The 17465-nt window shown below is 46.8% G+C and overlaps 1 long non-coding RNA gene across 2 annotated transcripts; it reads right to left on the bottom strand.

The window, feature by feature from the left end:
* Window positions 1-1785: 1785 nt before the first annotated feature.
* LOC308572775 lies at window positions 1786-4070 on the bottom strand. Of its 2 annotated transcripts, none has more exons than XR_014001863.1 (3): window positions 4043-4070; window positions 2940-3004; window positions 1786-1863 (listed from the first exon to the last, which is right to left on the bottom strand). It is a non-coding gene; the product is annotated as an uncharacterized lncRNA (long non-coding RNA). The 2 variants fall into 2 exon arrangements; XR_014001864.1 differs by having other exon boundaries at window positions 1791-1943.
* Between the last annotated feature and the right edge of the window lie 13395 nt (window positions 4071-17465).

Genomic DNA, 17465 nt, shown 5'->3' with positions numbered 1-17465 from the left:
GGCTGCCTTCAGTTGTCTTTTAAAAGTAAAATAGTTGTTTATTGCTTTGACATCTGCTGGGAGGGCGTTCCACAGGGCAGGCGCCACTACCGAGAAGGCCCTCTGCCTGGTTCCCTGTAACCTTACTTCTCGCAGTGAGGGAACCGCCAGAAGGCTCTCAGCGCTGGATCTCAGTGTCCGGGCTGAACGATGGGGGTGGAGATGCTCCTTCAGGTATACAGGACCGAGGCCGTTTAGGGCTTTAAAGGTCAGCACCAACACTTTGAATTGTGCTCGGAAACGTACTGGGAACCAATGCAGATCTCTCAGAACCAGTGTTATGTGGTCCCGGCGGCCACTCCCAGTCACCAGTCTAGCTGCCGCATTCTGGATTAATTGCAGCTTCCGGGTCACCTTCAAAGGTAGCCCCACGTAGAGAGCATTGCAGTAGTCCAAGCGGGAGATAACTAGAGCATGCACCACTCTGGCAAGACAGTCCGCGGGCAGGTAGGGTCTTAGCCTGTGTACCAGGTGGAGCTGGTAGACAGCTGCCCTGGACACAGAATTAACCTGTGCCTCCATGGACAGCTGTGAGTCCAAAATGACTCCCAGGCTGCGCACCTGGTCCTTCAGGGACACAGTTACCCCATTCAGGACCAGGGAATCCCCCACACCCACCCGCCCCCTGTCCCCCAAAACAGTACTTCTGTCTTGTCAGGATTCAACCTCAATCTGTTAGCCGCCATCCATCCTCCAACAGCCTCCAGGAACTCACACAGGACCTTCACCACCTTCACTGGTTCTGATTTAAAGGAGAGGTAGAGCTGGGTGTCATCTGCATACTGATGAACACCCAGCCCAAACCCCCTGATGATCTCTCCCAGCGGCTTCATATAGATATTAAAAAGCATGGGGGAGAGGACGGAACCCTGAGGCACCCCACAAGTGAGAGCCCAGGGGTCTGAACACTCATCCCCCACCACCACTTTCTGGACACGGCCCAGGAGAAAGGAGCAGAACCACCGTATAACAGTGCCCCAAGCTCCCAGCCCCTCTAGACGGTCCAGAAGGATGTTATGGTCGATGGTGTCAAAGGCCGCTGAGAGATCCAGCAGAACTAGAACTTTGCTGAGACCACTAGGCCAAGCTATGTTTTTGTTGCCCTGAATAAAGAAGAGTTAACTTCACTGACAACGGAAATCTGCTTCCTTTCTTGCTGACCTCCAGCCATTACATCGATGTAGTCTTTGTTGTTGTTGTTTAGTCATTTAGTCGTGTCCAACTCTTCATGACCCCATGGACCAGAGCACGCCAGGCACTCCTGTCCTCCACTGCCTCCTGCAGTTGGGTCAAACTCATGCTGGTAGCTTCGAGAGCACTGTCCAACCATCTCGTCCTCTGTCGTCCCCTTCTCCTTGTGCCCTCCATCTTTCCCAACATCAGGGTCTTTTCCAGGGAGCCTTCTCTTCTCATGAGGTCGCCAAAGTATTGGAGCCTCAGCTTTAGGATCTGTCCTTCCAGTGAGCACCCAGGGCTGATTTCCTTCAGAATGGATAGGTTTGATCTTCTTGCAGTCCATGGAACTCTCAAGAGTCTCCTCCAGCACCATAATTCAAAAGCATCAATTCTTCGGTGATCAGCCTTCTTTATGGTCCAGCTCTCACTTCCATACATCACTACTGGGAAAACCATAGCTTTAACTATACAGACCTTTGTTGGCAAGGTGATGTCTCTGCTTTTTAAGATCCTGTCTAGGCATTGCTAAAAGTTGATGGGGAAACCTCAAGGCCCCTGCTGCTCTCCTTCCTTGATGGTTCTTGATCTTTTAAACCAGGATCGGACTGGACAGCACTCAGAGGACACTTTCAAACAGAGGACTGTCCTCTGTAAAGCAGGACACATGAGCACTCTCTGAAAGACTCCACATTCTTCAGCAGCCAACTTCTTTCTTTCTCGCCCACCCCCTATCAGAAGAAATCTTGCAAATTAAGCAATCTCATGCTAATGGGCACCAATTTGCATACATTCCTGCAATTTGCTCTGATTGCAATATGAGGGGGTGGGCACATATTACCGCTTTGACTCTTTTCTTTCCCCCCCTCCCCTTCAAACGCAGAAACCTGCCCTATCCCCTGGGTAACTCTGCATGAAGCATTCTCCTCATTCTCCTTCGCACCAGGGGCACGCAATCAGTCCCCTGGGGGTTCCTAGACAATGAATCCCTTCTTACCAGGCCATGGGTTAAAGGAGAGGGGGGGAGGAGAGAAACAGGCAGAGACAGTGTAAGAAAGCGTCAGCTATAAAGTGGCAGCAATTTCTAAGCTGAGAGCTCTTGAAAAATCTCTCTGACCCACTCCCCATAAGTGGTGCTTGGCAGACCTCTCTAATGCACCCTTCTTACAAGCTCTCTCCATTCTGAGAAAGGAAAGCTGTCAGGCCGAGGGGGAATCTCTCAGCCTGCAAAATAAAACTACAGTAAGCCTGCCAGGGATCAACTAAGATGCCTATAAAGATCCAGGCGTTGACATTCCCACACGCGTTAATAAAGCAAATTGAAAACCTCTATAGCTGGTAGCTCTCGCTTTTCTACCCCCACTCCTGTCAGGACCAATCGCTAGGGAATCTCTTAGTTAGGAGAACTTTTGGTAATAGCCCTGAGCTAAGTTTCAGAGGATGGAGATGCAGAAAAGGCTGTAGAAGGGCATGGTCAAAGGGCACAGTCTAAGGAATAAGTAGTAGGTAAAGATAATGCACACATTTTATTCAGTTCATATTTAAAGGCAAATCTACCAAATTTGCAGTTTCCAAACAATACGCAAAGCAAAAGGCAGCCATCTCCAGAATTTGCACATCTCCCAATTTTGCAATCAATTCTCCATCCACGTAACATGTACAAATATATTTATACTACTGTAAAATGTATATAATATGCATGCAATGGTGGGGGGGGGGGAACTTACCGGAGAAAATGAAGATAGCTCCACCTAGATTTCAGTACCTGCAAATCAGCACTTCCCTGAGTAGACTGATTGGAAATGGAGAGATTTAGAGAGAGAGCACCAAATTAAAGTACTAGAATCAAACAAATCAGGGTGATGCTCAAAGATATAGCAAATGATCATCATCTGACTGCTCTAGATCAGGGGTGAGCAGACTTGCAAGATCTACTTTGTTTTTCACTAGAACCTCGAGATCTACCAACCATAGCCTGGTGCAAAATAGATACTCTTAAAACAAGAGAATTCTGGGGATCTGTTTTGAGTACCAGAGCTGAAGAGAACGCATGGAACTTCCATACAAAAAAATGATCCCTGGTTATCTCAAGGTGTCTCTGTTTCAAAATAACTGAGGGCAGGGAGGGGACATGCTGCTACTTTTATTTGTAAACAATTGGGAATCTGAAATCCTTTCCGTTTAACTGGGGTAGATCCAGGCCAGTGGAGGGAGGGTACACTTGACCAGGTAAGCCCAAGGCTTTGGAGAGCTACACTGGTGGGGGGCTGCCAGGAGCCTGCCGGACTTACACTGTCGTGCCAAGAATACCCCGTGCCTCCCTGCTGACTAGGGACCCCCACCTGGGCCCCAGAAAAGCTCTACACCAGTGGTGTGTCATCAGTGAACTGGGGGACTAGGCTAGTCCCCTAAATGCTCCTGGCAAATGAGAGTATTAAAGTATTAACATCTCGCACCTCCCTCCCAAAGCCCAAGAAGCTTCTTCAGGAGAGCCAGTGTGGTGTAGTGGTTAAGAGAGGTGGACTGGTAATCCGGTGAACCGGGTTCACGTCCCCGTTCCTCCACATGCAGCTGCTGGGTGACCTTGAGCTAGTCACACTTTTTTGAAGTCTCTCAGCCTCACTCTCCTCACAGAGTGTTTGTTGTGGGGGAGGAAGGGAAAGGAGAATGTTAGCCACTATGAGACTCCTTTGGGTAGTGATAAAGCGGAATATCAAAGCCAAACTCTTCTTCTCCTTCTCCTTCTCCTTCTCCTTCTCCCCAGCTTAGGGAGGGAAGCACGATGCTCTGTTGAGCCCAAGAGCCCTCCCTCCACCTTCCCAAAACCCACCCAGCTTGGGGAAGGAGGCAGGAGGCCTGGCAACTCCTTCCCAAAACCCAGGAAGCTTCTGCCTGGCTTAGGGAGGGATGTGCAATGCTCATGCATGTGACATTAAGACATCACAATGTCACACACTACATCCTCCCATTGCCCTCGCAAGCTGGCACCTCTGTCCCTAACTATTCCCCTACAAATAATTTTATCTCATGCCACTGCTCTACATGGGCCTGTCCAGATCTACCTTAGGCTGACCCCTACCTTAGATTATTAAGTGCAGATGCACCTAATGAACGACTGGTTGGCCCACAGCCGTAAACTACATATAAAGAATGATATATAAATACAGCTGTTTTGTATTAAAGCATGAGCAACAGCCAAGCTTTGATCTAGAGGAAATTAGCAAGTGAGAAGATGAAAGCATCCCACTGATTGCATTCTTGGGCTGGAGACATCTACACCTGTTTTGCCTGTCAAGAGCACAGATGTTCAAGCAAGGGATGGGGAAACTCAAGCCTGGGGTCTAAATGTGGCCCTTTCAGCTCAGCCTCCACCACACATTGTCCTGAGCCGTATCTCTCGCCAGCCCAGCTTTGCGCCCTCCTTGAGCATATTTGCCTGACTAGGATGTGTCATTTCTCTGGCGTGAGAAAGAACCTTCACCTGTGGGATTTAAGAACATAAGAAGAATCTGACGGATCAGGCCAGGAGCCAGCCAGATGTCCATTCAAAGCTTGTAAGCAGGACCCAAGTTCAATGGTGTTCTCTCCTCCTGAGTTTTCCTGCAATATATTCAGTGGCATATGACCTCAACAGTGGCTGTAGAGCACAGCCATCGTGGTTAGTCTTCATTACAGTGGTACCTTGGGTTAAGAACTTCTGGAGGTCCGTTCTTAACCTGAAACTGTTCTTAACCTGAGGTACCACTTTAGCTAATGGAGCCTCCCACTGCCACCCAGCTGCAGCTGCACAATTTCTGTTCTCATCCTGAAACAAAGTTCTTAATCTGAGGTACTATTTCTGGGTTAGCGGGGTCTGTAACCTGAAGCGTCTGTAACCTGAGGTACCACTGTAATAGCCTTATTAGTGGGGTAGGAGAGCTGGAAAAAGAATCACATCTGGTAACCAATGCACCCCTTTCATTTCAGATAGTACATGGGTACCATGCTTGATTGCTATTGTTTAAAATATGCCCATGCCCTCCTGCATCTAAGCCTGTATCCAAGCCAAAGCACCTGGTATTGAGACTATTGCATAGTCTTTCACTGTTTACCCTTGATTCCACATCCCTTCTTCTTCTGTTCCCTTCTGGACCCATCTGCACTATACATTTAAAGCAGTATTATACCACTTTAAACAATCATAGCTTTCCCCAAAGAAGTGTAGTTTGTTAAGGGTACTGAGAATAACCAGGGGACCCCTATTCCCCTCACAGAACTACAATTTCCAGAGTGACTTAACAATCAATCTCTTTTCCCAATACTGTGGTAGGAAAGCTGCGGGGGGGTCGCATCTGGAAACCAATGCACTCCTTTGGTTTCAAATAGTACATGGGTAAAAAAGGTAAAGGGACCCCTGCCCATTAGGTCCAGTCGTGACCAACTCTGGGGTTGCACCACTCATCTCGCTTTATTGGACAATGGAGCCGGCGTACAGCTTCTGGGTCATGTGGCCAGCATGACTAAGCTGCTTCTGGCGAACCAGAGCAGTGCATGGAAACGCTGTTTACCTTCCCGCCGGAGTGGTACCTGTTTATCTACTTGCACTTTGAGGTGCTTTCGAACTGCTAGGTTGGCAGGAGCAGGGACCGAGCAACGGGAGCTCACCCCGTCGTGGGGATTCGAACCGCTGACCTTCTGATCGGCAAGTCCTAGGCTCTGTGGTTTAAGCCACAGCGCCACCCGCGTCCCTTAGTACATGGGTTGGCGAATCTAAAAAGCCTGGGACACACATTTTCACATTCCTCTAGCGGCTATGATGGCTCATTTAACAGAAATAATGTCTGTAGCATTAACTCTGGAAGTGTAGACTCGATTCTGACCAAACTAAGCCTCCTGGTGTATATTTTGCTCTAATAAGTTTAGTTTGGTCAGAATCGAGGGTACTCTGCCAGAGTTAACACTAAATACATGACTTCTGGTAAATGAGCCAACATAGAGGGCCGTGAAAATTTGTGTCTCAGGCTTTTCAAACACGTCTACCCAAAGGGGAGCATTGGTTGCCAGATGTGAAATACATTGGTGTTATTTTCAGCTCTCCTACCCTTCTATATCCTCCTCTTTTAAAGCCATCCAAGTGCCCATCACTATCTCTTGTGGGAGCAAAGTCCATGGTTGAACAATGCACTGTGTGGAGAGTCTTGTCTTGCCTACCCTGAACCTTCCAACATCTGGCTTCAGGGGGTGTCCACAAATTAAAGTGTTATGGAAGAGGGAGGGGAACTATTTTTTCTATCTACCTTCTCCGTCCATGCCACTTTTCTCTATCCAAACTTGTAACATGTCCCCTCTTGCTAAGTTTTCTCTAAACTAAAAAGGTTCCCATGTACATTGAACAGTTCAAGGAAGTCATAAAACACGATAGGGATACATTTGAATTTGCAATTAGGTATAACAGGGACACTACAGATATAGCAACAGTTAAAAAATACATAAATTAAAACTTAGTCACTAACTTATAACCTAAAATTATCATTTAAGGCCTTAATCATTATGATAGCACAGCTTGTTCCCTAGGTTTTATGGCAAACGCACAGAATTTGGCTACCCCTAAGGTGATCTCAGGATCCTTGTCCTCTACCAGGGATTTTAGACATTGAAGTTCGGATTCATTTGGAGATTTTTGCATAGCAGGGGTAATAAATACCGAGCGAATATCCCTGTAGAAACGGCAGCGTAACAAGGCATGAGAGACAATTTCTACCTCCATCAAGCCGCAGGGGCAGACACGTTCCATGTGTGGTTTACCCCCAAATCTGCCCTGCAATAAGGCAGATGGCAGCACGTTGAATCTAGCGAGGGTGAATGACCGACGTTGAACAGTTGTCAAAGGGCTGGCACAGGCCAGAGCTTTGCTTTGTTTTTAAGCTAGGTTCCCCCTGCCCACACACACACACAAAAACCCTTCCACAGAATGGACATTATCTGAATAAGCCAGTTCTGCAAAGAGGCACAGACCTCCTGCTGCCTTATCATTTTCCTTCCTCCTTGGCAGGAGATTTGCAGACCTTTTGAAGTCAGGTTCCTTCCGACCGAAGCAACATGCTCAGCCTGGGTTCTGAGTCTCCCTCAGACCCAACCGCCTCTCCAGAAGAACCTATTAATTGGCATCTATTCATGGCAACAATTATAAGGATATTAAATGTGTATTTATATTCCGTCACCTCCGTTCTGCAGCCACAGGGGGTTCCTCATCAAGAGGTAATTGAAAGGGAAGAGAAGAGGCACAGGGGCTCCCTCTTAGGAGGCCGACACGAGCGACAGGGAGATGGAAACATCGTTGGGTGTTTCTGCCATTTATAATCGTAATGGATTTTACCCCTCTTCTCTCTTCGCTGCCGAACACAAGTGTAAATGGCAGATCTGGTAGCGAATGTGATGCAAAGCAGGGAGGGGAGCGATTCCATTAACTTTGCTACTGACACTTAACGGATGGCCTTATGATATGCCATCATAACATATCAATCCTCATCTTGCCTTTGGGAGCGACTGGAGAAGGTTGGCGACGGAGGAAGAGTTTAGAGGAACATCTCATACCTTCCGACATGACGCAGCCCAAATCGGGGGTGCCATCTTCTGGGTCTGCACTCCTGGCTAGAGTCACATGACCCGTGCGAAAACACGGCCCTCCAAAAAGCGCTTTTTCTGGCACAGCACCCAAAAACATGTGTTTGGGGGCACCGTTCATGATTGCTGCCTCATATAAAATGCCTTTTCGGGGCAGCAATCTTGCATGGCACCCCAAAACACATGTTTTCAGGCACCATGCCCGAAAAGAGTGCAGCCCAGAATCAGGTGAGATTGTGGTAGCCATTTTGGCCCCTGTCCTCTGGTGAGAAAAACTGGAATGTCCTGTTTTCCTCCAGGGCAGTTGACAGGTATGACTTTTCTGGGTGAGAACAATGATGAGAAAGCATAGGTCCATGGGATGAAGGTGCTCTTCCAGGCCTCTCCCTCTGCCCCTGGGACACTCCTTTGGAGAAGTGTACACTAATATGCTGGTGTGTGTGTGTGTGTGTGTGTGTGTGTGTGTGTGTGTGTGTATTCCACAAGCCGATGTGGAAATGTGGTTTAAGAAGAAAACTGAAAGCAACCCAAATGGAGACATTAGTGCATCCCTAGTCTCACACACAACTTGCCCTTTGCTTGAATGTACAGAACTGCTCTTCAAAAACAACCACAGATCTGGTGTTGCTCCTTCAGGTACTGCCCTGCTTGAGGGAAGTTGCACTTTTGAAAGGAGATGAAGGACCTCTTTCTTGGTCAGCAGTACTCACCTGAGGCAGTCTTGAGCAGAAGAAGGGGGAAGGGGAAAATGAGATCAATTTAGCGGCGCTCTAGATAGCTAGTAACTGAGATTTGTGATGTAACAAGGCACCTCTGAAGCGAGCATTAAAATTAAAAAATGAGAGGTACGAGAAGAGGCTGGAGAAGGGGGAAAGGAAGTCTTAAATCTAGGTCCTACCTGTACTATAAATTTAAAGCAGTATTATACCACTTTGTCAGTCATGGATTCCTCCAAAGAATCCTGGGAACTTTAAACCACTCTGCAAATTGTAGCTCTATATGGGGGGGGGGATAGGGGTCTCTTTACAACTCTCAGCACTCTTAACAAACCATAGTTCCCAGAACTCCTTGAGGGAAGCCATGCCTGTTTAAAGTGGTATGATACTGCCTTAAATGTGTAGCGCAGATGAGGCCTTAAGCCTGTGTTGCCTGAAGAGGTTGAGGAAATTGTTACCATGGTTTTCTGCCTTAACTTTGGTTAAGATTCTATACCCTAAAACGACTATTTAACTTGCCAGTTCAAGTCTTTCCCCCAGAGGATGTGTTCCAGGGTGACAACACCGAAATCTGCTTGTCATATGAGAGAAGAAAGGTTCACAAAACGGAGAAAGGAGATTGACCATAGTTTTCTCTATGGAGGTTCTATGCTTAACTATGGTTAACACAAATTACAATTTGCAACACACACACCCTTCTAATAAATCAATTTCATATCTTGATTTGTGTCCAGTCCCTATTCAGTGTGGAATAATGGTTAGGATGTGAGCTTAGGACTTGGATGATCCAGATTCCAAAATGCACTTGGCCATGAAGCTTGCCAAGTGAACCAGGGCTGATCAATATCTCTCAGCCAAACCTGCTTCACAGGGTTGCTGTGGGGAGAAAAAGGGAAGGACAGAAAGAACTGCCTTGGCCTCTTTGAAGAAAGGCAAGACATCAATGTGATAAAGGAAGAAATAAAACCATGGTTTCAGTATTCATGTCCTACACCTACATCATGATGGGAAAGTTTAGGAAACCATGGTTGTATCCTTAGGAAACCACGATTGTCTCATGCTATTTATGGACAAAGAAAAGGAGCCTGGATGTTGTTACAAGGGGGTATTTCTATATGGAAAAATATCTCTGCCTAATAGTCTATTTGGTTTTAACACCGCGTGCTGGTTTTCATAATTCAGCTCTAAGTGCCAAGCACTGTAAATGAGCCCATTAATGACCCTTTAATTTACTTCACCGGGGCTGAATTCATAAAACATTCATGTTCCATTTACGCAGAATTTTTCCCAATAACTCCTCAGGGCAAGTCACTGTCGAGGAATGGCCAAGATGGTTTCTTTCAGATACCATCCAGTTAATGCTCTTCCCTCCCTCTCTGCCCCTTTCCATAAACTCAGCATGCAGCTCCCCCCCCCCCCCCAGGAAGCTGTCTTCCTAACAAGGGTAGCAAAGAGTAGAGGAGCCTTTGCGGAGGTCAGTTGCTCGACAAATGATGTGAACAGACTGCTGCATTCTAAGCTGTAGCATAATTGAGGCTCAGCAGCTGCAGACCTTTGGTCAGTACCTAGGTGGGAGATCACAGGGAGCTCCACATGAGAAGCAGAGCTTTCAAAAAGAAGAAAGGAATGTACATCATAAATAATACCTAGAGCAGGATGGGAAATATTTTTCCCCTTGAGGGCCACATTCCCTTCCAGGGTCCACATGTTAGTGGTGGGTGGGGCCAGAAGCAAAAGTGGGTGGAGCAACCAAGGTTAATTTGATTTTGCACAGTAGAATATATTCTACACAAGCTCCTCTCGATCCTCTAACCAGGCGAGCAAGAGGCATTGTCAGAGTTCAAGGATATCATCCAGGCAGGCAGAAACACACTTTTTTAAAATAATATTTTATTAGTTTTCCAAACATAACAAAAAATTAAACAACAACAATACAAATTCATAACTAAATATAGAAAAATTGACGTCCCCCTGGTCCCTTCCCTGGTTTCATTGTTTATCATCATACCGCATGTCTATTGGAAATTTAACAACCTTTAAAATTACTTATTGTTCTAAAATCCTGCTAATGTCTTAACCTGTGTACATTGCTTCAGTATATATGCAATAAAGTCCTTCCAGTCTTCCTTAAATTCATTGTCATCTCTTCCTCTTAATTTCATTGTCAATTTTGCCATTTCAGCATATTCCATTAGTTTGACTTGCCAATCTTCTTTAACTGGGACACCTTCTTCTTTCCAATGTTGTGCTAGCAATATTTGTGTGGCCGTAGTTGCATACATAAATAAGTCCTTTTGTGATCGTGGTATATCCACTCCCATAATACCTAGTAGGAAAGCTTCTGGTTTTTTACAAAAGTTATTTTAAACATCTTCTTCGTTTCATTATAAATCATGTCCCAATATTCCTTTACAATTTTACAATCCCACCACATATGGAGAAATGTCCCTTCTGCTAATTTTGGAGTGCCCCATTCAGACCTGTGCTTCCCCATCTCAAGCTCGCAGCCAAGTAAGCAGTTTCTTGTGTCGGATCAATAAGAGACAACTCGCTTTCCCAACCTCTACAAATCCTGGCTAAGGAGAGCCCTGCCAATGACCCATCTTAGACCAGCATTCTCCTCTCACAATGACCAACCAGATGGCTGTAGGAAACATGCAAGCAAGAACCAAGCAAAAGAAGGCTCCCCTCTGGTGGTTTCCAGCGATATTCAGAAGCATTACTGCCTCCAGCTGTGGAGGCTGAGCATACCCATTATGGCTAGTAAGGTGGACTGATAGGCTTGTCCACTATGAATTTCTTCAATCTGCCTTAAAAGCCATTGTCAGGGGTTCAGGAGCAGAGGCGAGGGCAAGGGAGGAAACAGAGAGCGAGGGGGAGGAGGCAGAGGAAAAGATGAGTGATGACGACGACCCGAGATCTCCGAGTCTTTCCAGTGAATCAGAAGATTCACAGAAAGGAGCACCAGTGGCCAGAGCAAGGGGGGAGCCTAGGGGGACACCCCAGGAAGAAGGGTCCAGAGGGGGCTCAGAGGGGAGCAGTTGGAAATCAGGACCAGCGTTACCAACAGAGAGCAGGGGAGAAGAAGGGCGCCAGGTATCAAGCGCTGGCAGCTCGCAACAGGAGGGAGGGCACGAGTCAGGAGTGGCCACACCTCCATCGGGGAGCGAAGAAACGGTCAGGCGGAAAGTGGAAGGTTGGGCGCGCGCGCCAAGTTCAAATGCACAGGAAAGTGACGCAGTAAGCAGCCCGGAAAGGGAGCCAGGTCCTAAAGCCCGGCGCAAGGAGACAGGAGGGTCCGGGGGGTCCGCGTCAGAAGAATCCCGGAAGGAAGAGACCACGGGGGGCAGAGGGACCCAGAGAAGAACGGTCAGGCGGAAAAGGTGGAGTAAGACTAGGTTAGTAAGCTGGTGCACAGGGGGCGGAGACTCAGACGGAGCTTCGCCGATCTAACCCATAAGACGTAGAGCTGCACGCAGCAGCTTGAGAATGGAAACTGTAACTCAATAAAAACTTTTATAAAGTGAACGCTGGCTAGCGTGATCCTCTGTGAGCTAGGATCTGGAAGCAGCTCTGACAGCCATCATTCCCTCCCCAGATCCTTCAAGTGTCCCTATCTTCCAGGGACGTTCCTGGATTTACAGAGGCCATCCCAGTTTCTCCTTTTATCCCAGAATGTCCCGCTTTTCCTATTTTCATTGGAGAAATGGTGGAGGGTATGGAGTTATGCAACTCCTGGACCAGGCGATAAATAGCTATACAACCGTTAGAAAACATCTGAAGGCAGCCCTGTATAGGGAAGGTTTTTTAAAAAAAATCTTTACTGTTTTATTATGTTTTTATATGTGTTGGAAGCTGCCCAGAGTAGCTGGGGCAACCCAGTTCAAAGGGCATGGTAATAATAATAATAATAATAATAATAATAATAATAATAATAATAATAATAATAAGATGATGATGATGATGATGATGATATAGGATGTCCCTATTTCTCACCTTGCCGACAAAGGTCCGTATAGTTAAAGCTATGGTTTTCCCAGTAGCGATGTATGGAAGTGAGAGCTGGACCATAAAGAAGGCTGATTGCTGAAGAATTGATGCTTTTGAATTATGGTGCTAGAGGAGACTCTTGAGAGTCCCATGGACTGCAAGAAGATCAAACCTATCTATTCTGAAGGAAATCAGCCCTGAGTGCTCACTGGAAGGACAGATCCTGTAGCTGAGGCTCCAATACTTTGGCCACCTCATGAGAAGACTCCCTGGAAAAGACCCTGATGTTGGGAAAGATGGAGGGCACAGGAGAAGGGGACGACAGAGGACGAGATGGTTGGACAGTGTTCTCGAAGCTACCAGCATGAGTTTGACCAAACTGCGGGAGGCAGTGGAAGACAGGAGTGCCTGGCGTGCTCTGGTCCATGGGGTCACAAAGAGTTGGACACTACTAAATGACTAAACACAACACAATTTTCATTGGAGAGACATTGGAGTGTCTGCCTCCCATGGAAGCAAATCCCATTGTTTCGTTCTTTAAATCTCTCCCAGTTTTGCTTCCATTCACACTCCTTCCTTTGACTTTTTATTTTCTGTAGATCACTCGGTCTTCTAGCAGTCCTTTCCTGACCCCCTGTTTCTTCTGCTCTTCCTTCCATAGGCCTGTCAGTCAAAGATCAGTGCCTCACATAACCAAAAAATAGGAAATGCCCCATCAAAAAATAGAGGACAAAAGAAGATGCAGATCTGCATATAATTGCATGTGCTGATTATCTATTTTTATATGTGGTTGAAAAAACATAAATAATTAGAAATACAATGCTTCTTACCATAGTGGGGAAGACTGTGATCAATGATGACCTGTGTGTCTCCTTAGTTTGCATTCTTGGTGCTGCTAACAGTTGATGGGCAAATTCAGGGCCTCTGCTCTCCCTTCATAAGGTTGTAGCTCACTGGCAGAGTGTCTCTTTGCATGCAAAAAGTCCCAGGCTCAACACACACACACACAGCATCTCCAGTTGGGACTGGGAATGTCCCCTGCCTAAAACCCTTGAAAAACATGTCCAATCAAGATTGCTGAACTAGATGGTCTGAGATGGTACAAGGTAGCTTCCTGTGTTCCTACGTTTAAAACACAGATTCCACCAAATGGAGCAGCCTTTTCCAACCTTGGTTTCCCAGATGATGCTGGACTACAGCTACCAGCCAGCAGAGCCCAATGGTCAGGGATGATGGGTATTGTAATACAGGAACATCTAAGGACCTAACGCTACAAAAAATGGAATCGGGGATTCCTTCAAATGGTTGTCCTAGTTCTTAAGATAACTCAGCCAGAGGGAGGCGGACATCATTCTGGCTTCCTATTCTCCCTGTGACAACTAGGCAAATGAGCCGATCACAGCCAGAGGCTTCACAGGCCCCATAAAACAACAACAACAACAACCACAAAAGTACAACAAAAATGTAAGCTCACAGCAGTAATGCCAGGATGCTGCTGTGCAGAGTTAATTGATTTGAATGATATTACTATTCTAGTGAAGTAGTCACATGACCTCAAGGCAGGTGTGCAGAATGAGTTGCTAGATGCCTGAGGTAGTTGTGCCTTGTGTGTGTGTGTTTATTGGGGGGGCACTTTTGGATGCTCTTCGATGCTAAAAATAAAAATCTGTGTCCATTTCTGGGTGCTGCATTTTAAGAAGGATATTGACAAACTCAGGCATGTCCAGAAGGCAATCGGCATGGCAAAAGGTTTTTGCACGAGCTTCACGAAAACAAAGCAGAAGCAGAAATGAAGCTCACAATCGGGAATACAGACACAGACCACCTCCTACAACTCTGTCAACACATCCCCACCCCCTGGAAAAAAGAAATGCCGCCCCCCTTCGTAACTCCCCAGTTGTTTATTTATTTTATTTATTAAACCTACTAACTGCTTTTCTTTTTACAAAGCTACTTACAAGAATAATTGTAAAAAATTTACACTGAAACCACTGGCCGGGGTTGGTTGGTGGGATGTGGAGTCTAATTTGAGCTGGATAGTCCCATATACAAGGGAGCTTCCTATATGCCTGGGATCTCCATCAGAGATTTTACACAGGGGATGAGAACCTGTTGCATTCCAGTTGTAGCTGGACTACAACTGCTGCCGCCACCTGACCACTGGCCATGCTAGCTGGAGCGGATGGGAGTCCAGCAACACTGGAGGGCCTCAATTTTTCCATGCCAGGGATAGGCTAGGCCTCATGGAGGTACTTGTGGCCTGATAGGCACATAAGCAGGGGTCAGCAAGGCTTGCCGGGCATGGGCCAGATCACTCCCGCGGAGATCCTCTGTGGGCCAGGTCGGCACAGCGCAATGACAGAAATCGCTTCTGTGCATGCCCAGACTCCAAAAATTGCGCCTGCACAGAAGCAATTTTTGGTGTCTGGGCATGCACAGAAGTGATTTCCGGGCCACAGACATGCACAGACGCAATTTCCAGCATTTGGGCATGTTTCCGGAGCCACAGAAGAGAGTCCCCGCTCCGCGCTGCATCGATTTAGTGCAGCATGTGGGGACTCGCAGAGCAGATGAGCTGGATAAATGGCCTCCATGGGCCGCTTCTGGCCCATGGGCCTTAGGTTGCCTACCCCTGCACATAAGTGATCCCACAAAGAAGACAGGAAGGACACATATTTTGAAATCAATATCTAGCATCACTATGCCCAAATAAGGCTTTGGGCCAGGTTGGGGAATCTGTGGCCCCTAGATGTTGCCGGATTCCCATTGTCCCTTCCCGTTGCCCATTCTGGTTGGGGTGGATGGGCGTTAGAGTCCGACAACATCTAGAGGGTTACAGGTCCCCCATCCCTGCTTTGGAGGCAGCAGTTGGCAGCTCTGCAGGTTCAGAAGACCTCCTTGTTTTCCACGAGGTCTCTGTTTTGGCTCAGAGCATGTGCTTGGGAATGGAGGGTACGGACCTTAAGAGCAATAAGAAGCCTAAACAAGCAGACTGGCTGCTAATCTGACAATCAGAGGAAGATCTGAATGCCAGAAAGAGAAATGGAGGATGCCCTACACCACAATGAGAGACTCGCTGGCTGCAAGGAAGGTAGCACTTTGCATTCCTTAAGTGCTGGGCAAGCACAAATGAATTCAGATTTATTGGTAGTGCCTGGCACTTTGCTGACACCAGCAAAGTTCTAAGGGAAGATAGTGGCGCAAGTGGGTCTTCTCCAGACACAAGAGAGAGTAGAAGGTCTGGAGCTACTCCGTCTTGTCAACTCTCAGGATGCATCGCTGCCTTAAGCTAAGGACATCCGAAATTGACAGCTTGGGCCTACACCCAACTTTCCAATGCTCTCCAGTCCAGATTTACGACTCTATTACCGTGTTCTCTGGCCTTTCAATGCCATTTAATCCTAATGCCCTGTAGTCTTCCTCTGGCCTTCAAAAAACAGAAGGTTTCCCCACAATGTGAAAGGATGAATTTTACATCAGGAGAGCCATAGCTCAGTGGCAGGGCATCTGCTTTGCATACAGAAAGTCTCAGGTTCAACTCATGGCATCGCTAGGTAGGAAGATGTCTGAAACTCTGAAGACAGTACAGAGCTAGAAGGACCAATGATCTGAGGTGTAAGGCAACTTCCTATGTTCCTTCTTGCTTAGGACAACCTGCAGTTCAGTGGCACAGCATCTGCTCTGCCTACAGAAGTTCCTAGGTTCAATCCCCAGCATCTCCAAGTAGGGTTGGGAGAGTACCCTCTCTGAAACCATGGAGAGCAGCTGCTGTTCAATGTAGGCAGTACTGAACAAGGTGGACCAATGGGTTGACTCCGTATATGGCAGCTACCTATGTTCCTATGAATTACATTTTTTCTCATTAGGACTGCTGTTTCATGAATGTGGACCCAAAGGTCAGGTTACCAAAATTGTCTCAAGGGGAAGTTGAGGGAATATCTTCAGAGGGAAGGATAAGATGGCTTCTCTACCAACTGGAGGTTCCATAAGCAGCATAGTCAGGAGGAAATGAATACATGGTTATATAATTGTTGAACAACAACAGCAACACAAACAACAACAAATTATTAAGTCATGGATCATGGGAGATGGAGTCCATAAACATCTGTCTGGCACTACATTAGCTACCCCTATTTCAAGGGGCCCATGACAGACAACTGCAAGGGACAAGATGCCTCCAATCAGCTCCCAGGGAGAAAAAGCACATGTCTGGCTGGCCACATGTGGCTTGGCGTACGTCTTATATGGAGATGCAAGCCCATTCCAACAGGAACCCAGAATGATTTTCTTTTGGCTGCCTAGCTAGAAACACATGAGTGTTCTTCGTTACATAGAAGGAGGGGATGAAGCCCAATGGTTTGAATTAAGAAGGAAAATATTTATAGAAAACCCCACACTTTTTCTTTTACAAGAAAGGTTCTCTACAGCTCCATGGTGACTGAAATCTGCTCTGAGCTTTAGCATGCTGCTAAATAAACTGGATTTGGGGTTGCTAAGCCTTAACATCAAGCTTTGGCAGCCTGGTTCCCTCTAGTTGTTTTGGACTAAAACTCCGAAGCTGGGCTGGCTGGGGCAGATGGGAGTTGTAGTCCACAATATTTGGAAGATCCCAGATTGACAAAGTCTCTCTACATGCACCACAGGCAGTACAAGGTATTGCTGCCTCAGTTTACCAGTCCAGTTTGCCCAGTGGTCCGCTAAACCTTGTGGAAGCACATTTTCTAGCTGACTTATTTGGGGCTCTGGCTGTTGGGCCTGTACTCCAATGTGATTGGCAAAGCACCAACTGTTTTCTGTCTCAAGCCAGTTCTGATGCAATATTTTCCATGCAATTTTTATTGATTTTCTACGGGAACTCAGTGAGAAAGACCAAGCTAGACACGACGGCGACAGGCCCATGTTTTTCAGCGAATGTAGAAAGTTCCCAAAAGAGGACCAATTGGG

Source organism: Podarcis bocagei (assembly GCF_964188305.1).
Source record: "Podarcis bocagei genome assembly, chromosome: 14".
Classification (NCBI taxonomy): domain Eukaryota; kingdom Metazoa; phylum Chordata; class Lepidosauria; order Squamata; family Lacertidae; genus Podarcis; species Podarcis bocagei.
Note: the sequence above shows the minus strand (reverse complement) of the source record. Positions and strands in the feature narration are given on the sequence as shown.